Source organism: Ranitomeya variabilis, chromosome 6 (genome assembly GCF_051348905.1).
Source record: "Ranitomeya variabilis isolate aRanVar5 chromosome 6, aRanVar5.hap1, whole genome shotgun sequence".
Taxonomy (NCBI): domain Eukaryota; kingdom Metazoa; phylum Chordata; class Amphibia; order Anura; family Dendrobatidae; genus Ranitomeya; species Ranitomeya variabilis.
In genome coordinates this window covers 501393754-501417922 of record NC_135237.1, presented here as the reverse complement: position 1 = coordinate 501417922, position 24169 = coordinate 501393754, and the positions used below count along the sequence as shown (strand labels likewise).

Sequence of the window (24169 nt, the reverse complement as noted above, 5' to 3'; positions counted from 1 at the left end):
CGCGATTATTTGGATAAATTTATGATTGTGTATCTGGATGATATTCTGATTTTTTCGGATGACTGGGACTCTCATGTCCAGCAGGTCAGGAGGGTTTTTCAGGTTTTGCGGTCTAATTCCTTGTGTGTGAAGGGTTCTAAGTGCGTTTTTGGGGTTCAAAAGATTTCCTTCTTGGGATACATTTTTTCCCCCTCTTCCATCGAGATGGATCCTGTCAAGGTTCAGGCTATTTGTGATTGGACGCAACCCTCTTCTCTTAAGAGTCTTCAGAAATTTTTGGGCTTTGCTAACTTTTATCGTCGATTTATTGCTGGTTTTTCTGATGTTGTTAAACCATTGAGTGATTTGACTAAGAAGGGTGCTGATGTTGCTGATTGGTCCCCTGATGCTGTGGAGGCCTTTCGGGAGCTTAAGCGCCGCTTTTCTTCCGCCCCTGTGTTGCGTCAGCCTGATGTTGCTCTTCCTTTTCAGGTTGAGGTCGACGCTTCTGAAATCGGAGCTGGGGCGGTGTTGTCGCAGAGAAGTTCCGACTGCCCCGTGATGAGACCTTGTGCTTTTTTTTCCCGTAAATTTTCGCCCGCCGAGCGGAATTATGATATTGGGAATCGGGAGCTTTTGGCCATGAAATGGGCTTTTGAGGAGTGGCGTCACTGGCTTGAGGGGGCCAGACATCAGGTGGTGGTATTGACTGACCACAAAAATTTAATTTACCTTGAGTCTGCCAGGCGCCTGAATCCTAGACAGGCGCGCTGGTCGTTGTTTTTCTCTCGGTTTAATTTTGTGGTGTCATACCTACCGGGTTCTAAGAATGTTAAGGCGGATGCCCTTTCTAGGAGTTTTGAGCCTGACTCCCCTGGTAATTCTGAGCCCACAGGTATCCTTAAGGATGGAGTGATATTGTCTGCCATTTCTCCAGACCTGCGGCGGGCCTTGCAGGAGTTTCAGGCGGATAGACCGGATCGTTGCCCACCTGGTAGACTGTTTGTTCCTGATGATTGGACCAGTAGAGTCATCTCTGAGGTTCATTCTTCTGCGTTGGCAGGTCATCCTGGAATCTTTGGTACCAGGGATTTGGTGGCAAGGTCCTTCTGGTGGCCTTCCCTGTCACGAGATGTGCGAGGCTTTGTGCAGTCTTGTGACGTTTGTGCTCGGGCCAAGCCTTGTTGTTCTCGGGCTAGTGGATTGTTGTTGCCCTTGCCTATTCCGAAGAGGCCTTGGACGCACATCTCGATGGATTTTATTTCGGATCTGCCTGTTTCTCAGAAGATGTCTGTCATCTGGGTGGTGTGTGACCGTTTCTCTAAGATGGTCCATTTGGTTCCCTTGCCTAAGTTGCCTTCTTCTTCCGAGTTGGTTCCTCTGTTTTTTCAAAATGTTGTTCGTTTGCATGGTATTCCGGAGAATATCGTTTCTGACAGAGGGACCCAATTCGTGTCTAGATTTTGGCGGGCATTCTGTGCTAGGATGGGCATAGATTTGTCTTTTTCGTCTGCTTTCCATCCTCAGACTAATGGCCAGACCGAGCGGACTAATCAGACCTTGGAGACATATTTGAGGTGTTTTGTGTCTGCGGATCAGGATGATTGGGTTGCTTTTTTGCCATTGGTGGAGTTCGCCCTCAATAATCGGGCCAGCTCTGCCACCTTGGTGTCCCCGTTTTTCTGTAATTCGGGGTTTCATCCTCGATTTTCCTCCGGTCAGGTGGAATCTTCGGATTGTCCTGGAGTGGATGCTGTGGTGGAGAGGTTGCATCAGATTTGGGGGCAGGTAGTGGACAATTTGAAGTTGTCCCAGGAGAAGACTCAGCTTTTTGCCAACCGCCGTCGTCGTGTTGGTCCTCGGCTTTGTGTTGGGGACTTGGTGTGGTTGTCTTCTCGTTTTGTCCCTATGAGGGTTTCTTCTCCTAAGTTTAAGCCTCGGTTCATCGGCCCGTACAAGATATTGGAGATTCTTAACCCTGTGTCCTTCCGTTTGGACCTCCCTGCATCTTTTTCTATTCATAATGTTTTTCATCGGTCATTATTGCGCAGGTATGAGGTACCGGTTGTGCCTTCCGTTGAGCCTCCTGCTCCGGTGTTGGTTGAGGGTGAGTTGGAGTACGTTGTGGAAAAGATCTTAGACTCCCGTGTTTCCAGACGGAAACTCCAGTATCTGGTCAAATGGAAGGGATACGGTCAGGAGGATAATTCTTGGGTGACTGCCTCTGATGTTCATGCCTCCGATCTTGTCCGTGCCTTTCATAGGGCTCATCCTGATCGCCCTGGTGGTTCTGGTGAGGGTTCGGTGCCCCCTCCTTGAGGGGGGGGTACTGTTGTGAAATTGGATTCTGGGCTCCCCCGGTGGCCACTGGTGGAATTGAACTTGTGTGCATCATCCTCTCTGTTCACCTGTTCCCATCAGGATGTGGGAGTCTCTATATAACCTTGCTCCTCTGTCAGTTTCATGCCGGTCAACAATGTAATCAGAAGCCTTTCTTTGCATGTTCCTGCTACTAGACAACTCCCAGCTAAGTTGGACTTTCGTCCTTGTTTGTTTTTGCATTTTGTTCCAGTTCACAGCTGCTGTTTCGTTACTGTGTCTGGAAAGCTCTTGTGATCTGAAATTGCCACTCTGGTGTTATGAGTTAATACTAGAGTCTTAAAGTAATTTCTGGATGGTGTTTTGATAGGGTTTTCAGCTGACCATGAAAGTGCCCTTTCTGTCTTCCTGCTATCTAGTAAGCGGACCTCGATTTTGCTAAACCTATTTTCATACTACGTTTGTCATTTCATCTAAAATCACCGCCAATATATGTGGGGGCCTCTGTCTGCCTTTTGGGGAAATTTCTCTAGAGGTGAGCCAGGACTGTATTTTCCTCTGCTAGGATTAGTTAGTCCTCCGGCTGGCGCTGGGCGTCTAGGGATAAAACGTAGGCACGCTACCCGGCCACTGTTAATTGTGCGGCAGGTTTAGTTCATGGTCAGTTTAGATTCCATCTTCCAAGAGCTAGTTCTTATATATGCTGGGCTATGTTCTCTCGCCATTGAGAATCATGACAGTGGGCCTCAGCTGTTGACGGACACGTCCTCAGAACACAGAAATATTTAGACTGGGCGGCCATTGTTGTTCGCGCTCTCCAGCTTGCCTACGCCCACTCCACGCCCCTCTTCTTTCTGGCGCTCTCCCCGGCGCTGCAATGGCGGCGGATTTTGGCGGCAAATGGCGCAGCACACAGTCTTTGCAATAAAGTACAGTCCAAGCACAATAAATCACAGTTCCAAGGCACACATGACCTGATTCTTCAGGCTTAAGTAGATCCTGTTCGTGACGCCAAGTTTGTAGCGCCCCCACCGCCGCAGGGCCGAGGGGTACCCGGTACCGGGCCTCTGAGTCTCTGCTCTGGGGTTGTCACGGTGGCTAGGCCCGATCCGTGACCCTGCCGAGGGGCGCACAGTGATAGGTATGGTGAATGATAGTGACGATGGTGCTGTGGTAGTGCGGTGCAGTAAATAACGAGGACACCAGGTTGCAGTCTCTTTACCTCTTTACTGAAGATCTCTGGGTCCTCAGTCCAGAACACGGTTCACCAGGCTGCGCAAGTCCGGCCGGTCCAATGGCACCTCCAGAGTTCTCTTCACAGGTGGAAATCGGTGCCTTCCTTCTAGCGCTATGTGTTGTGGTCCTTCCCTGCTGTGCTTACAGAAAGTCCCCACAACTGTTGTGTCTGTTTCTTAAGTTCCCTCACAACTCAATTAGATGATGTTCTGCTAATCCTCCGTCCCTCCCTGATGTTCTGGTTGGAACGGCACCCGTTTGACGGGTAGGCTCGGAGCTCTTCCGGGACCCTAGAGTCGCCCCTCTCCACAAGTTGCCCCCCAAGACTGCATAGGTGATTTAAGTTAGACAGCCCGCCTTAAACTGACTGTCCTGCCGCTGTTTGGAGTATTGCTTGAAGCTGAATGTTATGATACTCCCTCGGCGTTCCGGCCACCGGTAGTGCGCCTCAGTAGGATGTTGCTTCGGTCTTACAGCACGACTCCTACTGGTATTTCTCCTTTTGCTTGATCTCGTTTCTCACTCAGCACAATCTATCTCGCTTCTAATCCTTCCTTGGGCACCGCCGCTATCCTGAGCAGGCACGGTCCCGTTACGTTCGTTCAAGTTGCCAAGCCTCTGTCAGGATCCCACCCCTGACAGAGACCCTACTGTATCTTCCCCCACAACACCCTCTGCCACAAGGTGTTGCCTGGTTCCAACCCAGTCAGCTTTCTCCTCTAACTTCCTGCCTGACCCCCAGTTTACCCACTATGGTGGGGAGTGGCCTAGTGAATAGAACCCTTAGCTCCCCCCGGAGGCCCGACTGTGAAATGTATTGGTGTCTGTGATACCTGATCAGATGAACTCCTTCAGTGCCATCAGGCGTACCGTAGCTCCCCGTAGTGGCGGAGCCACAGTACTGCAACGACCAGGACTCTGGGGCGCTGCAAGAGCCCTTGGGCAGCCCCGGTGGTGCTCGTCAAGAAAAAGGACGGGACCATCCGGTTCTGTGTAGATTACAGGAAACTCAATGCCTGCACTGTTCGAGACTCGTATCCATTGCCCCGCATCGAGGAATCCTTGACAGCGTTGGGGAAAGCCAAGTACTTCTCCACCCTGGACCTAGCAAGCGGATATTGGAAAGTAGCCGTGGCAGAGAAAGACAGAGAATAAACTGCCTTCATCCTCCCTATGGGACTGTTCGAGTTTAACCGGATGCCCTTCGGGCTCTCCAATGCCCCAGGCACCTTTCAACGGCTGATGGAAAAGTGTTTGGGAGATTTAAATTTCGAGGCTACCCTGATCTATCTGGATGACATCATTGTGTTCTCATCCTCTTTCGAAGACCACCTTGCCCGGCTTGGACAGGTACTCGGAAGATTGCGTGCTCATAACCTGAAGTTGAAGCCAAAGAAATGCCACCTCTTCAAGAGGGAGATCGAGTACCTAGGACACATAGTGTCACAAGATGGAGTTCTACCCTTGCCAGAAAAAGTGGCTGCTATCCAGAAGTGGCCAGTCCCTCAAACAGTGAGAGAACTCCAGGTCTTCCTGGGACTCGCGGGGTACTACCGTCGATTCGTTAAAGACTTCGCGAAGATGGCCGGTCCTCTCAACGAGTTGATGAGGGGGACCGCTGGAGTGCCGAAGACCCAGCGCATCCCCTGGGCACAGGGACAACACGAGGCCTTCCAGGCTATTAAGGATGCCCTTACTTCGGCCCCGATTTTGGCCTACGCAGACTTCGATCAACCGTTCCTGTTGTACACCGATGGTAGCCTACATGGACTCGGTGCAGTACTTTCTCAGATACAGGATGGACATGAGAGAGTTATCGGGTATGCTAGCAGGTCCCTGCGAGACAGCGAAAGAAACCCTCACAATTACAGCTCCTTCCGGTTAGAGCTCCTGGCTCTGGTGTGGGCCATGACAGAAAAATTTGCAGGCTTCCTGACAGGTACAAAAATTCAAGTTCGAACAGACAATAATCCCCTGGCACACCTTGAGAATGCTAAACTGGGGGCCTTAGAACAACGGTGGATGGCTTGCCTGGCCAAGTTCGACTTTACTATTCGCTATCGCTCTGCTACCGAAAACGCAAATGCGGATGGGCTGCCCAGAGTGCCTGTGGAGACTCCAGTGGGGGATCTTGATGAGCAACTCGAAGAGGAGGAAACCCCAGACTTTAATAAGTTCAAGCTCCCGATGGTCGTGGCTCAGTCAAGAAGGGAGGCCTGCACATTATCTCGGTCCCTGGGAAGAACCAATGAAGAATGGGGACACGTTCAGGATGAAGACGAAGGGCTGAGGCAGATGAAAAGGTGGGTAACGCAAAAGCGGAAGCCTGGCAAACAAGAGAGAGATGATTTGGACTCTGAAACGAGGAGTGTGTTGCACCAGTGGGATAGACTGGAAGTGCGAGAGTCAGTACTATATTGTAAGAAGCAACAGCCAAAAGATATGGAAGTAAGGTGGCAAGTGGTCATCCCAGGAAGAATGGCTCAAGAAATAGCTAAAGAAGCCCATGAATTCGGAGCGCACTTCGGCTCCACAAAGACCTACCAATGGTTTCAGCAGCATGTCTATTGTCCTCGGTTGGAGCTTGTGGTGGAAGAGGTTTGCCGGCAGTGTCGAGTATGTGACCTCATTAAGAGTACTGAACAGAGAGCACCCATCCAGACCATACAAACTAAGGAGCCGTTGGAAGTCTTGATGATCGACTATCTCCTCGTGGGACACTCGGCCCGGGGGCTGCAATATTGTTTGGTGATGACCGATCATTTTTCTAAATTTGCAGTGGTAACTCCGACTAGAGACCAAACTGCGGAATCGGCGGCGCGAGCCATCTTTCAAGACTTCATCCGGGTGTATGGGTGCCCAAAGCGCATCCACTCCGACCAAGGCGCGTGTTTTCAAGGCAAGGTGATGGAAGAATTGTATCGCATGTATGGCATCGAGCGGTCCCGGACCACCCCTTATCATCCTCAAGGCAATGGAGCTTGCGAACGCTTTAACAGAACCTTGCTTCAGATGCTGAGAACATTGGAGGAGGACAAGAAGGTGTGTTGGCCAGACTATCTGCCAGAATTGGTCTGGACCTACAACAATCGGGTCCACTCCACCACGGGTTATACCCCCTATCTACTGTTGTTTGGAAGAGCTGGACGAGAGATCATTGAGCTGAACCTGGAACAGCCAGAGGAGCTGATGGAGCGGAATGTCACCTCATGGGTGAAAGAGCATCGGCAACGTTTGCAAACGATACGGCGGTTGGCGGGTCAGCAACTGCAAGGAAAATAACATACGGCCCGCAAACCGACTCAAGAGTTACCGCTTCAACCTGGAGACTGGGTATTGGTCAGAGAGAGACACCCTAAGGGAAAACTAAGTGAGAGATGGGAAGTACAGCCGTACAAGGTTATCGAGCGAGTGTATGTTAACGGCCCTGTCTACAAGGTACAGATTGAAGATGGGGCATCCACCCCTAGAGTACTTCACAGAAATATGCTGCGGCCTTGCCGGTCTGAGGTCTGTTCTATGCCATTGTTGCCTGGAGGTGCCACTCCACTTCCTGAATCTGTCATGCCTGATGTCCAAATCGATGACGAGTGGTGGACCATCCCTGACACAGTAGGGGGTCCTCAGCCGCCCCGAGGCGGTAATCTCATGGATGTACCAGTACCGCCATGTGAGGATGAGACCAGACAAGAGCGCACAATGTCCCCTGCAACAAGTGTTACTCTGGAGGATAGTCCAGCCTTGCATGACAGCCAAGAGCTTCGGAGATCCCAGAGGTCTAATGCAGGGGTTCCACCAGTCCGATATGTAGAACAGTGTGCTCTGTCTGTTTGTACACCTTTGTTGCCTCCTCCATTACACTTTTACCCTGAAGCTGTGATGGCCGATGACGACCATCATTAAGAAGGGAGGCATGTAAGAGGGTGGTGCTGTTATGGATAATAAGAAACACGCTGTCACTTTAAGAGGCTGCATCCCCTTGTCTTATGTGATGGTATGTTCTGCTGTTCTCCCCGACTCTTGTTGTTGCTATGGACTGGTCGGGGCTGTGTGGAGGAGGTGGAGCTGAGCAACGAGGAAGAAGAAGTTTCGAGAGGGAACTGAGTGAACTGTGAGCTGTTCTGTCTGCAAGGAAGAGTCGTTGGTTGCAAGAAAGATTACACAGCTTGAGACAAACTGCGATTGTTAAATAGACTTTCCCGATTGCAGCGAAGGGTGGCTGCTCTGTGCTGGTTTGTGGAGCCACGAAGATACGGAGAAGGGGACTTACGGTTTCCAGGAGCAAAGAGAAGGCCACGCTTTACAGAGCCGACAGGAATCCGTGCGCACCACCGTTCTGGACTTTGGGGGGCCCCCTGGGACTGGACCTGTGTCCCCAACATCACCGTGAGTCTGTTCCTGTCTGGTGCACCAGTTAGGGCCTAGTGCAGGCTTCAGTAGTTATAACACGGTAGCCGTGTGGCCTGTGTAGTAAAGGCCAGGGGGATTATATGCAGAGTAGCAACGATATATGTGTTTATTGTGTAAAGTTGCTTGTGAGATAGATTCTGAGTTTTGCAATTGCTTAAGCACTGTGTTATTTTACAGACAAATTGACTCATGTGCATTACCTTTTGTTATTGTAAACCCCTGTTTGCACCTTCCTTGTCCTTTCCATTTTCTGTCTCCCAATAAATCTATCCCTTGTGGTTTGCACCTCATCTTGTGTACAGTAGTCTTCCTGCACCGTGGTGGTCCCCCGGCCATCGCTTCATTATCTCTCTTGCTGTTCAGCCCTCACTCTCTATCTTCAAGAAGCAGTCACTTGCACAAACACTAAGCCTCTCCCAATATGAGCTAATCATAAACATTAACATTAACTTTACCTTAAAGTCACTGCCTAACTACAGTCAGAACTCTCTTACACTACCTATCTTGTGTTCTAAGTCCTAAGCTATGTCTTACCCTACGCTATCCTACATTGTACACACTACCAACACTATACATTACCAGAGCAGAATACACAATATACAGTATACCAAAAGACACAGGACATAGTTTACACTTCAATACAATGCAATTGTGCGTAGGAACGCCAAGCCTGGACAACCCCTCTCAAGTGTCAAGTGATTGTCTGACCCTAATAAAATGTACATTGAAGGCAGGTACTGGTGTAAAATAATAAATCAGACATAGTCACCTGCTCTGATCCCCATCACTCCAGTGCATTCCACTCCAGTGCTCTCTATTGGGACCAAAAGTGATGATGTCCTGTTTTTTGGTTATCGGACATTTTGAGGCTTGTGATTGGCTGTAGTCGTCATGTGACTGAAGTGGTGCCTCATCCGTGCACATGTGGTTGTCATCTACTCTTATGAAGAATTCATTCTAGGATTAAGAAAAGCAACAAAATAGTATAAACCTCAATCATCAGAAACATTTTCATGTAGAACAGAGACCCTAGCTCAGCATTGTATGGAGAGCGACTGGCGAGTCCTGTATATAGTAACTGATGATGACATACCTGTATATAAGTGACGGATCGCTTCAGAGAGTCCCCCTGGCAGCAGGCAGCCGAACGTAAGGTTTTCTGGAAGAAGAGGATATTAGTATTATATAATCAGCCTCCTTGTACGTCACATCGGTGTCTATAGGAGCATTCAGGACAGGAGATGGGAGAATTATAGAGATTGGCATTTATTATAATACTTACATATATAATGAGGAGGGTCCCGCATGTCGGCTGTCACTGGGGCTGCACATTCACATCTTTATATGTCTGTAAAATACAGAAAGACTTCAATATATACACATCAAACACCAAATATCTGCCAAGTGACTCTGTGATCTCTGTGTGTGAGCGGAGGAGTAAACCATGTCCTGCACTGACCTCGGACTCTCCTACTGAAGGTCTTGGTTTGGTCCAGTTGGTGATGAGGTGGAGGGTTCTCCTTATCCTTTGAAAGTCCATTTATAAAGATCCATAATAACATTATGTTTACATTGCAGGGTAGCGAGCTCCAGCCTGCCTATATATTTCTGTGTAAAAGTAAAGACTCAGAGATTATTATATATATGACATTCAGCTCTCTATAACAATTACATTATTACATATGTCCTACACAGACTCTTCTTGTTCTCCATTGTGATCATACAGCAGAGAAACCCTAAACTGACACTAATAATTCCTTTATAAGAACGTCTGGAGTAGTGATGAGCGAGTGGACTCGTTGCTCGGGCGGTCTCCAAGTATTTGTTAGTGTTCGGAGATTTAGTTTTTATCGCCGCAGCTGATTGATTTACAGCTACTAGCCAGGCTGAGTACATGTGGGGGTTGCCTGGTTGTTAGGGAATCCCCACATGTAATCAAGCTGTGTAGCAGCTGTAAATAATACAACTGCGGCAATGAAAACTAAATCTCCGAGCCATTACAAATACTCGGCGACCACCCGAGCGTGCTCAGGAAAGCACAAGAAATTAGTACACTCACTCATCACTAGTCAGGAACCATTTTCTTGCTGCCATCATCCTAATTAGAAGACCATAAGGATATGTGAAATGAAAAAATGTGTAAATCCCAAGATGGATAAATAGATACCTCAGGGTTTATGGTGAACCAGTGATCAATGGATTCAGAATCGGCCTCCAGATCAGATCTGGTATCTCAGGCCCCTAAAACTATTAATGAGAGAACTGGGACAAAAGAAAGAAATATTAGTAAGAAGAATAAAAGAGCAGAATAATTGGAAAGATACTCACGCCACAGATGATAAGACAGGATAAAATGATGAAAATGTTGTAGTTGCCTGAAAAGATAATAGAGAAGAAATTAATTCAGATCCTTCCATATATTACGTAGAAGAAAGTGCTGTGCACACAGCGTCCATAGTGCTAACATTAAAGAGGACCTATCCGCTCTCCTAATAGTTCTGGTTTAGTAAATAGATGCGTTCCCTATAACATAACAATGCTGGAGCCTCTTTCTGTATAATAATGCCCCAGCGTCCTCTACCTATATTGTACCGTCCTTACTCAGGGTAACATAGTATTCTGTCACATCTGATACAAGCAAAATATTTACCACACTATAAAGGAGTTGTCCAGGCTTGAGGGTAGTCTGCAGTTACTCTATGTGACTGCAGACTTGTGAATCCTGAAATAAATCACTGTGCGTGCTGTCAGGATTGCGAGTGCCGGCGCCAAGAGCAGGTGGGAATGAGACCAAAAGCTTGTGTTTTTTGCACAAATGATCATGAGAGGACTAGACGTGCATTACCTCGCTCAAGGCTTGAGGTTAAAGTCTGCACTGCAGTTACTCTATGTGACTGCAGACTTGTGGAATCCTGAAAGCGCTTATTGTGTTCACTGTCAGGATTCTTGGGTGCAGGTGCCAAGAGCAGGCGGCCATGTGATTTGGATACATGTGGTCACGTGCCGACTAGACGTCCGCCAATTTTCTCAATAAAAGTGAATTGAGCAAGGCCGAATGCGCCTAATAGGAATGTGGCTGGAAGTATGCAGATCACATACTTTCAATCACTTAAACACCCGCTTCTGGTGCTGGCACCAGAGAATACTGACAGCTTGCACACTGTGTGGATTTGTGGGTTGCCAGAGGGCGGTAGTTGTGCGTGAGCTGCTGTTGCATGTTACCCTGGTACTCTATAGGAAATTTGTGTCCTAGATCCCATGTGCTGTGGTGTGTGGGGTGTGTTGCACTCCCTGGGTACTCAGCTCAGTCTCTCTTTACGTCCAATGTCCTTTACTTCTCCAACCCATGACTTCACATCAATTTTCCTAGATAAGGAAGGGGTTAAGGGGCCTTTCCATAGCACCTGGATCGAGCGTTGATCTCCAGATGTTACAGGAGTATAAACACCCAGGGAGCTCTAGTAATGTCTCACACTGCCCAGAACAAGGTGTTCTCTCTTGCTGTTCAGCCCTCACTCTCTATCTTCAAGAAGCAGTCACTTGCCCAAACACTAAGCCTCTCCCAATATGAGCTAATCATAAACATTAACATTAACTTTACCTTAAAGTCACTGCCTAACTACAGTCAGAACTCTCTTACACTACCTATCTTGTGTTCTAAGTCCTAAGCTATGTCTTACCATACGCTATCCTACATTGTACACACTACCAACACTATACATTACCAGAGCAGAATACACAATATACAGTATACCAAAAGACACAGGACATAGTTTACACTTCAATACAATGCAATTGTGCATAGGAACGCCAAGCCTGGACAACCCCTCTCAAGTGTCAAGTGATTGTCTGACCCTAATAAAATGTACATTGAAGGCAGGTAATGGTGTAAAATAATAAATCAGACATAGTCACCTGCTCTGATCCCCATCACTCCAGTGCAGGCCGCTCCAGTGCTCCCTATTGGGACCAGAAGTGATGATGTCCTGTTTTTTGGTTATCGGACATTTTGAGGCTTGTGACTGGCTGTAGTCGTCATGTGACTGAAGTGGTGCCTCATCCGTGCACATGTGGTTGTCATCTACTCTTATGAAGAATTCATTCTAGGATTAAGAAAAGCAACAAAATAATATAAACCTCAATCATCAGAAACATTTTCATGTAGAACAGAGACCCGAGCTCAGCATTGTATGGAGAGCGACTGGCGGGTCCTGTATATAGTAACTGATGATGACATACCTGTATATAAGTGACGGATCGCTTCAGAGAGTCCCCCTGGCAGCAGGCAGCCGAACGTAAGGTTTTCTGGAAGAAGAGGATATTAGTATTATATAATCAGCCTCCTTGTACGTCACATCGGTGTCTATAGGAGCATTCAGGACAGGAGATGGGAGAATTATAGAGATTGGCATTTATTATAATACTTACATATATAATGAGGAGGGTCCCGCATGTCGGCTGTCACTGGGGCCGCACATTCACATCTTTATATGTCTGTAAAATACAGAAAGACTTCAATATATACACATCAAACACCAAATATCTGCCAAGTGACTCTGTGATCTCTGTGTGTGAGCGGAGGAGTAAACCATGTCCTGCACTGACCTCGGACTCTCCTACTGAAGGTCTTGGTTTGGTCCAGTTGGTGATGAGGTGGAGGGTTCTCCTTATCCTTTGAAAGTCCATTTATAAAGATCCATAATAACATTATGTTTACATTGCAGGGTAGCGAGCTCCAGCCTGCCTATATATTTCTGTGTAAAAGTAAAGACTCAGAGATTATTATATATATGACATTCAGCTCTCTATAACAATTACATTATTACATATGTCCTACACAGACTCTTCTTGTTCTCCATTGTGATCATACAGCAGAGAAACCCTAAACTGACACTAATAATTCCTTTATAAGAACGTCTGGAGTAGTGATGAGCGAGTGGACTCGTTGCTCGGGCGGTCTCCAAGTATTTGTTAGTGTTCGGAGATTTAGTTTTTATCGCCGCAGCTGATTGATTTACAGCTACTAGCCAGGCTGAGTACATGTGGGGGTTGCCTGGTTGTTAGGGAATCCCCACATGTAATCAAGCTGTGTAGCAGCTGTAAATAATACAACTGCGGCAATGAAAACTAAATCTCCGAGCCATTACAAATACTCGGCGACCACCCGAGCGTGCTCAGGAAAGCACAAGAAATTAGTACACTCACTCATCACTAGTCAGGAACCATTTTCTTGCTGCCATCATCCTAATTAGAAGACCATAAGGATATGTGAAATGAAAAAATGTGTAAATCCCAAGATGGATAAATAGATACCTCAGGGTTTATGGTGAACCAGTGATCAATGGATTCAGAATCGGCCTCCAGATCAGATCTGGTATCTCAGGCCCCTAAAACTATTAATGAGAGAACTGGGACAAAAGAAAGAAATATTAGTAAGAAGAATAAAAGAGCAGAATAATTGGAAAGATACTCACGCCACAGATGATAAGACAGGATAAAATGATGAAAATGTTGTAGTTGCCTGAAAAGATAATAGAGAAGAAATTAATTCAGATCCTTCCATATATTACGTAGAAGAAAGTGCTGTGCACACAGCGTCCATAGTGCTAACATTAAAGAGGACCTATCCGCTCTCCTAATAGTTCTGGTTTAGTAAATAGATGCGTTCCCTATAACATAACAATGCTGGAGCCTCTTTCTGTATAATAATGCCCCAGCGTCCTCTACCTATATTGTACCGTCCTTACTCAGGGTAACATAGTATTCTGTCACATCTGATACAAGCAAAATATTTACCACACTATAAAGGAGTTGTCCAGGCTTGAGGGTAGTCTGCAGTTACTCTATGTGACTGCAGACTTGTGAATCCTGAAATAAATCACTGTGCGTGCTGTCAGGATTGCGAGTGCCGGCGCCAAGAGCAGGTGGGAATGAGACCAAAAGCTTGTGTTTTTTGCACAAATGATCATGAGAGGACTAGACGTGCATTACCTCGCTCAAGGCTTGAGGTTAAAGTCTGCACTGCAGTTACTCTATGTGACTGCAGACTTGTGGAATCCTGAAAGCGCTTATTGTGTTCACTGTCAGGATTCTTGGGTGCAGGTGCCAAGAGCAGGCGGCCATGTGATTTGGATACATGTGGTCACGTGCCGACTAGACGTCCGCCAATTTTCTCAATAAAAGTGAATTGAGCAAGGCCGAATGCGCCTAATAGGAATGTGGCTGGAAGTATGCAGATCACATACTTTCAATCACTTAAACACCCGCTTCTGGTGCTGGCACCAGAGAATACTGACAGCTTGCACACTGTGTGGATTTGTGGGTTGCCAGAGGGCGGTAGTTGTGCGTGAGCTGCTGTTGCATGTTACCCTGGTACTCTATAGGAAATTTGTGTCCTAGATCCCATGTGCTGTGGTGTGTGGGGTGTGTTGCACTCCCTGGGTACTCAGCTCAGTCTCTCTTTACGTCCAATGTCCTTTACTTCTCCAACCCATGACTTCACATCAATTTTCCTAGATAAGGAAGGGGTTAAGGGGCCTTTCCATAGCACCTGGATCGAGCGTTGATCTCCAGATGTTACAGGAGTATAAACACCCAGGGAGCTCTAGTAATGTCTCACACTGCCCAGAACAAGGTGTTCTCTCTTGCTGTTCAGCCCTCACTCTCTATCTTCAAGAAGCAGTCACTTGCCCAAACACTAAGCCTCTCCCAATATGAGCTAATCATAAACATTAACATTAACTTTACCTTAAAGTCACTGCCTAACTACAGTCAGAACTCTCTTACACTACCTATCTTGTGTTCTAAGTCCTAAGCTATGTCTTACCATACGCTATCCTACATTGTACACACTACCAACACTATACATTACCAGAGCAGAATACACAATATACAGTATACCAAAAGACACAGGACATAGTTTACACTTCAATACAATGCAATTGTGCATAGGAACGCCAAGCCTGGACAACCCCTCTCAAGTGTCAAGTGATTGTCTGACCCTAATAAAATGTACATTGAAGGCAGGTAATGGTGTAAAATAATAAATCAGACATAGTCACCTGCTCTGATCCCCATCACTCCAGTGCAGGCCGCTCCAGTGCTCCCTATTGGGACCAGAAGTGATGATGTCCTGTTTTTTGGTTATCGGACATTTTGAGGCTTGTGACTGGCTGTAGTCGTCATGTGACTGAAGTGGTGCCTCATCCGTGCACATGTGGTTGTCATCTACTCTTATGAAGAATTCATTCTAGGATTAAGAAAAGCAACAAAATAATATAAACCTCAATCATCAGAAACATTTTCATGTAGAACAGAGACCCGAGCTCAGCATTGTATGGAGAGCGACTGGCGGGTCCTGTATATAGTAACTGATGATGACATACCTGTATATAAGTGACGGATCGCTTCAGAGAGTCCCCCTGGCAGCAGGCAGCCGAACGTAAGGTTTTCTGGAAGAAGAGGATATTAGTATTATATAATCAGCCTCCTTGTACGTCACATCGGTGTCTATAGGAGCATTCAGGACAGGAGATGGGAGAATTATAGAGATTGGCATTTATTATAATACTTACATATATAATGAGGAGGGTCCCGCATGTCGGCTGTCACTGGGGCCGCACATTCACATCTTTATATGTCTGTAAAATACAGAAAGACTTCAATATATACACATCAAATACCAAATATCTGCCAAGTGACTCTGTGATCTCTGTGTGTGAGCGGAGGAGTAAACCATGTCCTGCACTGACCTCGGACTCTCCTACTGAAGGTCTTGGTTTGGTCCAGTTGGTGATGAGGTGGAGGGTTCTCCTTATCCTTTGAAAGTCCATTTATAAAGATCCATAATAACATTATGTTTACATTGCAGGGTAGCGAGCTCCAGCCTGCCTATATATTTCTGTGTAAAAGTAAAGACTCAGAGATTATTGTATATATGACATTCAGCTCTCTATAACAATTACATTATTACATATGTCCTACACAGACTCTTCTTTTTCTCCATTGTGATCATACAGCAGAGAAACCCTAAACTGACACTAATAATTCCTTTATAAGAACGTCTGGAGTAGTGATGAGCGAGTGGACTCGTTGCTCGGGCGGTCTCCAAGTATTTGTTAGTGTTCGGAGATTTAGTTTCTATCGCCGCAGCTGAATGATTTACAGCTATTAGCCAGGCTGAGTACATGTGGGGGTTGCCTGGTTGTTAGGGAATCCCCACATGTAATCAAGCTGTGTAGCAGCTGTAAATAATACAACTGCGGCAATGAAAACTAAATCTCCGAGCCATTACAAATACTCGGCGACCACCCGAGCGTGCTCAGGAAAACACAAGAAATTAGTACACTCACTCATCACTAGTCAGGAACCATTTTCTTGCTGCCATCGTCCTAATTAGAAGACCATAAGGATATGTGAAATAAAAAAATGTGTAAATCACAAGATGGATAAATAGATACCTCAGGGTTTATGGTGAACCAGTGATCAATGGATTCAGAATCGGCCTCCAGATCAGATCTGGTATCTCAGGCCCCTAAAACTATTAATGAGAGAACTGGGACAAAAGAAAGAAATATTAGTACGAAGAATAAAAGAGCAGAATAATTGGAAAGATACTCACGCCACCGATGATAAGACAGGATAAAATGATGAAAATGTTGTAGTTGCCTGAAAAGATAATAGAGAAGAAATTAATTCAGATCCTTCCATATATTACGTAGAAGAAAGAAGAAAACGGATCCGGTGGAAAAAAATGGATCCGGCAGGAAAAAACGGATCCGGCGGAAAAAAAACGGATCTAGCGGAAAAAAACGGATCCGGTGGAAAAAAACCGATCTGGCGGAAAACAACGGATCCGACTGAAAAAACGGATCTGACGGAAAAAAACGGATCCTGCAAATGTGCTCGCAGGATGCATTTTTTTTCCCCATAGACTTGTATTAGCGACGGATCGCGACGAATGGCCACACGTCGCGTCCGTTCTGCAACGGATCCGTCGAGTTTTGGCGGACCGTCGGCACGAAAAAACGTTCAAGTGAACGTTTTTTTGTCCGTCGCGTCTGCCATTTTCTACTGCGCATGCGCAGCAGAAACTCTGCCCCCTCCTCCCCGCACTTCAGAATGGGCAGTGGATGCGTTGAAAAACTGCATCCGCTGCCCACGTCGTGTACAAATTTCACAACGTGCGTCGGTACGTCGGCTCGACGCATAGCGACGGACCCGTACTGACGCAAGGGTGAAAGAGGCCTTTATGAGCGTTGAATTTAAAAAAAAAAAAAAATGGAAAAAAACGGCGTGGGCTCCCGCGCAATTTTCTGCGCCAGAGGGGGAAAGCCGACGGCCGGGGGCCAATATTTGTAGCCTGCTATGAATATCAGCTCGCAGCTGTCTGCGTAGCCTTTACTGGCTATTAAAATAGGGGGACCCCCCAAAAAAATGACGTGGGGTCCCCCTATATTTTATAGCCAGAAAGGCTACGCAGACAGCTGCGGGCTGATATTCATAGCCTAGAGAGGGGCCATGGATATTGGCCCCCCCCCGGTTACAAATACCAGTCCGCAGCCGCCCCGAAAATGGCGCATCCGTAAGATGTGCCAATTCCGGCACTTAGCCCCTCTCTTCCCACTCCCGTGTAGCGGTGGGATATGGGGTAATAAGGGGTTAATGTCACCTTGCTATCGTAAGGTGACATTAAGCCGGGTTAATAACGGAGAGGCGTCAATAAGACGCCTATCCGTTATTAATCCAATAGTAAGAAAAGGGTTAATAAAACACGCACACATTAGGAAAAAGTATTTTAATATTCTTCATTTCACCATACTTACCATACTTCAGCGCCTGCAAAAAACGTAAAATAATAAACCGCATACTACCTGTCCGCCGTAGTCCAATTAATAACGAGTGTCCCACGACGATCTCCCCTATAGAACAGTGACATCGGGTGACGTCACTGCTCTATAGGACCCTCAGTGACACACTGACAGGAGACAATGGCTCCTGCAGTGCATCACTGAGGTTACCTGAGTTCAAAGTGTCACTTTATATAATTGCTGCATGGGAAAATGTCTCATACAGCAATGCCATAAAGTGAGACTAGGGACTTTTTTTTTTTACAGCGGCGGAGGAATACAGTGGCGGAAGGATACCTTCCTCCCGTCATTGTGTTTCTGAGCCCCTAGAGAGCGGTCGCATTATTTGATGCTGCTGCTCTCCACGGGAGATCGTCGTGGGACACTCGTGGATTTCTGCGGACAGGGAGTATATTGGTTGTTTGTTTTTTTCACATTTTTTATAGATGACACTGGCTTCGGGGATCAAAATGACAAGTAATGGTGAGTATGTAATCTATGTTTAATGTAATGTATGTCATGTATGTAATGTATGAATGTACTGTATGTCTATATGTATGTATGTATGTATGTATGTAGAATGTATGTATGGAGTATTTTTTTTTTTTTTCATTCAACACATTAGCCGGATGATGGGACTACTACTGTCCCATCATTGGCTAATGTGTCAATCACTGTCAGTGTAGCAGGCATAGCCCGATGGGACTTGTAGTCCCATCGGACGATGCCCGCACTGAGACCCCCGCACGCCGCAGAGACCCCCCCCCACGCCGCAGAGACCCCCCCCCACGCCGCAGAGACCCCCCAGCACGCCGCAGAGACCCCCGCACGCCGCTGAGACCCCCGCACGCCGCATAGACCCCCCAGCACGCCGCATAGACCCCCCAGCACGCCGCATAGACCCCCCAGCACGCCGCATAGACCCCCCAGCACGCCGCATAGACGCCCCAGAACGCCGCAGAGAGCCCCTCACGCCGCATAGATCCCCCAGCACGCCGCATAGACGCCCCAGAACGCCGCAGAGAGCCCCTCACGCCGCATAGACCCCCCAGCACGCCGCATAGACCCCCCCAGCACGCCGCATAGACCCCCCCAGCATGCCGCAGAGCCCTCCCACGCCGCATCAAGCCCCGGCACGCCGCATCAAGCCTGGGCATAGAATGAGATCCCTGGCAGGCCCGCACAGACCCCGCCCGCACAGAGACACGCAGTCTCCGCCCACGCACCGCCCACTTTACATTATAGTGATTTTAGCACTGTGGGGACTTCCGATTCCGATACCCGATACCACAAAAATATCGGATCTCGGTATCGGAATTCCGATACCGCAAGGATCGGCCGATACCCGATACTTGCGGTATCGGAATGCTCAACACTATTAATGAGAGAACTGGGACAAAAGAAAGAAATATTAGTAAGAAGAATAAAAGAGCAGAATAATTGGAAAGATACTCACGCCACCGATGATAAGACAGGATAAAATGATGAAAATGTTGTAGTTGCCTGAAAAGATAATAGAGAAGAAATTAATTCAGATCCTTCCATATATTACGTAGAAGAAAGTGCTGTGCACACAGCGTCCATAGTGCTAACATTAAAGAGGACCTATCCGCTCTCCTAATAGTTCTGGTTTAGTAAATAGATGCGTTCCCTATAACATAACAATGCTGGAGCCTCTTTCTGTATAATAATGTTAGCCCCCCCGCGTAAGCACAAAAAGAAATACAGCGGGGGTCTCATGGCCTCATAAACCCTATTTGTATTATATGGCTTCTGTAATGAGAGGTCAACTAAAGGTCAGGCCAGTCAGCTGTGGATGTGGGATTCTGGTTTTAACCAGTTTTGGCTAGTTTATTGGCGCCCTTTTTTAGCCGTTTTTTATTGGCTATTGGGATCTTGGGCGCCTGATTTTGGTCTATATAAACCCTGTTTTTTTGGGTTTTCATCATTCAGTCGGAGAAAGAAGAAAAGAAGAAGAACTACCTTGAAGATGGAAAGCCTCCTTCAGCAGATCCTGACAAGAGCCGGAGCCGAGGGTGGAGTGGACTGGCTTCAGCGCTGCCTGGCTATAGAACCTTTGTCGGCGGCAGCTGAGTCCGTCCCTCCTCCTGCAGAATCTTCCCTCCAGCCGCCGGTTCAAGCTCCCATCCAGCCGCCGGGTCAAGCTCCTCTCCAGCCGCCGGGTCAAGCTCTTCTCCAGCCGCCGAGTCAAGCTTCCTCGATACCGCCAGCATCCCCTGCTTCCGGGCGGCTTAGAAGACAGAGGGTTCCTTATTCCCCCTCAGCGTCGCCGCATGCCTCTAGCTGCTCCAGACAGGAAGTGAGGGGAAAGTCACGGCGCCGCCCTCCTTGAAAGTCTCGCAGCCCAGCGCGAGACTTCCGCAGCCTGCTTGAAGATAGAGCTCCATCCTCGTCAGCTGTTCCGGCCGGGAAGCCCACACACCACCGCGGCCGTAAAAGCGCTGCGGTGCCAGCGGCTCCTGCAGCGGTGACAGCTTCATCAGCCGCTGGTCATACCAGCGTTCAGGAAGATCTGGTGTCGTCCCAGTCAGATGAAGAGGAGGAATCGCCGGTCGCAGCAGCTTCCAATGTGAGCTTGCCTAACTTGGAGGGCTTGAGCTCCAGCTGCTCCCGAGATCCCAGGACCGGACACCAGCCATCGAGGGGTGAGACTATTAATATACCTACGTCTGTCCCTCATTCACACCTCTCTAACTTAATAAGGAAAGTGTTAGTGGATACCTTAAAAGAAATTATTCCTTCTACTGCACGCTTAGCAGATTTGCCTAGCGCTGCGGTTTCTAGCGCAGTAACCGCTAACACTATTCCTATTAACACATTTAAAGAAGCTCTGACATGCGAGTTATCGCCTTTGGGATTCCACTTGAGCTCTGCTGTTAAAGAGCTCATTTGGAATAATCAGTATGTGGATATTTTTTCTTTATTACCTAAAAAAGATCAGCATGTCAGAGCAGATAAAAAAGATGATAAAAATGAGTCTGATGAATTTAAACGCACGAATGTTAAATCATTTAACAATTGGGTTCAAGCATTTGCCATTTTTGCTGCAGTCTTGGGGGAGAAATCTCCCCATCTCTGCAGTAAATTATTTCAGCACTTAGATATTATACTGGAAGCTTATCGTAACTTCGGCGGGTTCGCCTGGCTGAGTTATGATGAGGCTTTCAGGCATAAATTATCAGTTCATCCTGAGCTCCATTGGGGAGTGAAGGATATTGGTTTGTGGATAAATTTAATGCTTCCACAAAGGCACAATACTACTAGGCAGACTTCCTCTAACACTTTGAAACGTGGCGTTTGTTTCGCCTTCAATGATTCCTTTTGCAAATGGAATACTAATTGCAGATTCCGCCACGAATGTTCGTTCTGTGGCAACTCACATCCAGTGGCCAAATGTTTCAAGAAACAATCATCTCAGCAGCCCTCTGCCAGGGAACACATTACAAAAAGCACTGACACCAGTGATTCTAGCAAACATGTCCCCATGGTTAAGCAGGTTTCCAGATCAGGAGACCAGTAAGTTGTTGTTTTCTGGTTTTTCTGAAGGATTTTTTGTACCTCAGTTTAAAGGGGAGGGCTGTTTGATTGTTTCTAATTTACCTTCGTTAAAGGCCAACCCGGGAGTAGCTAGGGACAAAATTTTGAGTGAAATCCAATTAGGCAGGGTCGCAGGCCCTTTTGACACACCTCCGTTCCCTAATTTTCGTACATCCCCTTTGGGTATAGTTCCAAAAAAAGAGGAGGGCTCATTTAGACTAATTCACCACTTATCTTACCCATCGGGTTCATCTTTGAACGATGAGGTGGATAAGTCTTTAATTTCAGTATCTTACTCTTCATTTGATTCTGCATTGGAGATCCTTCGTAAATTCGGCTGCAATGCTTTAATGTCTAAATCAGACATTAAATCAGCGTTCAGACTTCTCCCCGTCCATCCCTCCGGTTTTAATTCACTAGGTTTTTATTTTGATGATTGTTTCTTTTATGATAAGTGCTTACCCATGGGTTTTTCTTTGTCCTGTTTTTATTTTGAGAGTTTTTCCTCCTTTCTTCATTGGGTCGTGCAAACTACTTGTAAAGAAGCGGGTATCCTCCATTATTTGGACGATTTTTTATTTGTTGGTCCCTTAGGCTCCTCTATTTGTGAGGACGCCCTTAATAAATTTATTCATATGTGTGAATACTTCGGCATCCCTATCGCCCACGAAAAGACAGTTGGTCCTTCTCGATCCATTGAGTTTTTGGGGATTACCCTGGATTCTAAAAAAATGGAATCTCGACTTCCGGTGGATAAAATTTTGAAACTTTGCACTGCTTTAACTAATTTTTTGTCAAAAGAGAAGGTTACTCTTAAAGAAATTCAATCCTTATTAGGATTGTTGAATTTTGCAGTTCGGGTGATTCCTATTGGTCGGGCGTTTTGTAGGAGCTTATATGATGCCACCAAGGGCGTATCTTCACCTCATTCTCATATTAGGATTTGTGCTGCGCTGAAAGAGGATGCCAGAATATGGCTTTCCTTTTTATCAGAGCATAACGGTCGATCCTTGTGGCAGTCATCGTTTGTAGCTGCGGACTCTTTCCCGTTTCTTTTTTCTGTTGACAAGCATCTCGGTGGTTGCATCCTTTTTGCTTCCCATTGGACTTATTTTTGTTGGCCAGCGATTTGGGTGTCTGAACGGTTCGTTTCTAATTTTACAATCCTAGAAATTTTTTCTATTTTTGCCGGAATTTCTACCTGGGGGTCTCTAATGCAGAATTCCAGAATTTTATTTCTTTCCTCCAACCAGGCGGTGGTTTTTGCCATTAATACTTTATCTTCAAAAAACACTCTAGTAGCCAAAATTTTGAGACAATTAGTTTTGCTATGCCTAAAAAATTAATATTTGGTTGAAGGCTAAGCTCGGACAGAGTAAGCTTATAGCTTTAACGGATTCTTTACTTAATCGTCAGTGGTCGAATTTTTTTCTGCAGGTTCCCTATGCGGATTCAGAAGCAACCCTCTTATCCCCTTCAATCTGGGAAGTGATCACCCTCTAATACCGCATTTTATTAAAAATTCTCTGTCCGAAAGATCATGGGCTGATTACTCAGCCGCATGGCGTAATTGGATTAATTTTTGTGAGTTTAACTATTTTGACCCTTTGGTTTCGAATCCTATGGCAGCGCTCAAATTTGCTTCTGAAATGGCCCAGAGGGGTCTGTCGTACTCCGCGATAGCGAAAAGCCTTGCGGGAGTTTCCTTTTTTCTAAAACTTTCAGGTAGCATTCCTTTAACAAATTTTTTTCCGGTGAAACAGTTTTTGAAGGGCCTCAAAAAGTCTAATTTTATGCCCGATACTAGAAGGCCTATATCTCTATCACTGCTCAGAGATTTATGCTCTAGTCTCTTCCATGTCTGTTTGAATTCTGAGGAGGCGCTTTTATTTAGTGCCATTTTTTCTTTATCATTTTTTGGGGCACTGAGGATTGGCGAAGTAGTCTCCGCCAAAAAATCTAAACCTTCGGGACTCTTGTTAACAGATATTCAAATTCACGAAGCCTTTTTAGTCCTTTTTATTAGGAAATCAAAGACAGATCAGTTAGGAAGAGGTTCAAAGTTGAGAATTAATGCTATCTCTGATCCATCCATTTGCCCTGTAACTAAGATGTCTATTTGGTTTCAAACTAGACCTTTAAAGCAAGGCCCACTGTTTATTCATAGGGATTTATCACCGGTCACTGTATTCCAATTTACCGTATATACTCGAGTATAAGCCGAGATTTTCAGTCCAAATTTTTGGGCTGAAAGTGCCCCTCTCGGCTTATACTCGAGTCATGATCGGTGGTGGGGTCGGCGGGTGAGCACTGTCATATACTCACCTAGTCCCGGCGTTCCTGTCGCTCCCCCTGGCTGTCACACTGTCTTCGGTACCGCAGCCTCTTCCCCTGAGCGGTCACGTGGGACCGCTCATTAGAGAAATGAATAGGCTGCTCCACCTCCCATAGGGGCGGAGCCGCCTATTCATTTCTCTAATCAGCGGTGCCGGTGACCGCTGACAGAGGAAGAGGCTGCGGCACCGAAGACCAGCTGTCCGGGGGAAGGAGCGGGACGCCGGGAGCAGGTAAGTATGACATATTCACCTGTCCTCGTTCCACACGCCGGGCGCTGTCTCCATCTTCCCGGCGTCTCTCTCTCCTCACTGACTGTGCAAGTCAGAGGGCGCGATGACGCATATAGTGTGCGCGCCGCCCTCTGCCTGATCAGTCAGTGCGGAGAGACGCCGGGAAGATGGCGCCGAGGAGCTGCAAGCAAGAGGGGTGAGTATGTGTTTTATTTTTTTTTATTGCAGCAGCAGCAGCAGCTATGGGGCAAT

General features: G+C 46.8%; 2 long non-coding RNA genes across 3 annotated transcripts in view; both read right to left on the bottom strand.

Annotated features, from left to right (window-relative positions):
* The window catches only part of LOC143781414 (uncharacterized), a 29710-nt gene extending 13102 nt beyond the window's left edge, over positions 1 to 16608 (bottom strand). Inside the window, exons 1-16 of one of the 2 annotated variants that reach the window (XR_013216702.1) lie at positions 16565 to 16607; positions 16404 to 16498; positions 15696 to 15844; positions 15519 to 15584; positions 15330 to 15395; positions 15006 to 15193; positions 13258 to 13465; positions 12550 to 12698; positions 12373 to 12438; positions 12184 to 12249; positions 11860 to 12047; positions 10112 to 10319; positions 9404 to 9552; positions 9227 to 9292; positions 9038 to 9103; positions 8714 to 8901 (exon numbers count right to left, since the gene is read on the bottom strand). This is a non-coding gene — a long non-coding RNA (uncharacterized LOC143781414). Of the gene's footprint in view, positions 1 to 8713; positions 8902 to 9037; positions 9104 to 9226; positions 9293 to 9403; positions 9553 to 10111; positions 10320 to 11859; positions 12048 to 12183; positions 12250 to 12372; positions 12439 to 12549; positions 12699 to 13257; positions 13466 to 15005; positions 15194 to 15329; positions 15396 to 15518; positions 15585 to 15695; positions 15845 to 16403 lie in introns of both variants that reach the window. The other variant, XR_013216701.1, reaches the window with a different exon arrangement.
* Positions 16609 to 19167: 2559 nt separating this feature from the next.
* Positions 19168 to 24169, bottom strand: part of LOC143782879 (uncharacterized) — a 101606-nt gene continuing 96604 nt past the window's right edge. Inside the window, exon 26 of the long non-coding RNA XR_013217063.1 lies at positions 19168 to 19295. This is a non-coding gene — a long non-coding RNA (uncharacterized LOC143782879). The remainder of the gene's footprint in view (positions 19296 to 24169) is intronic.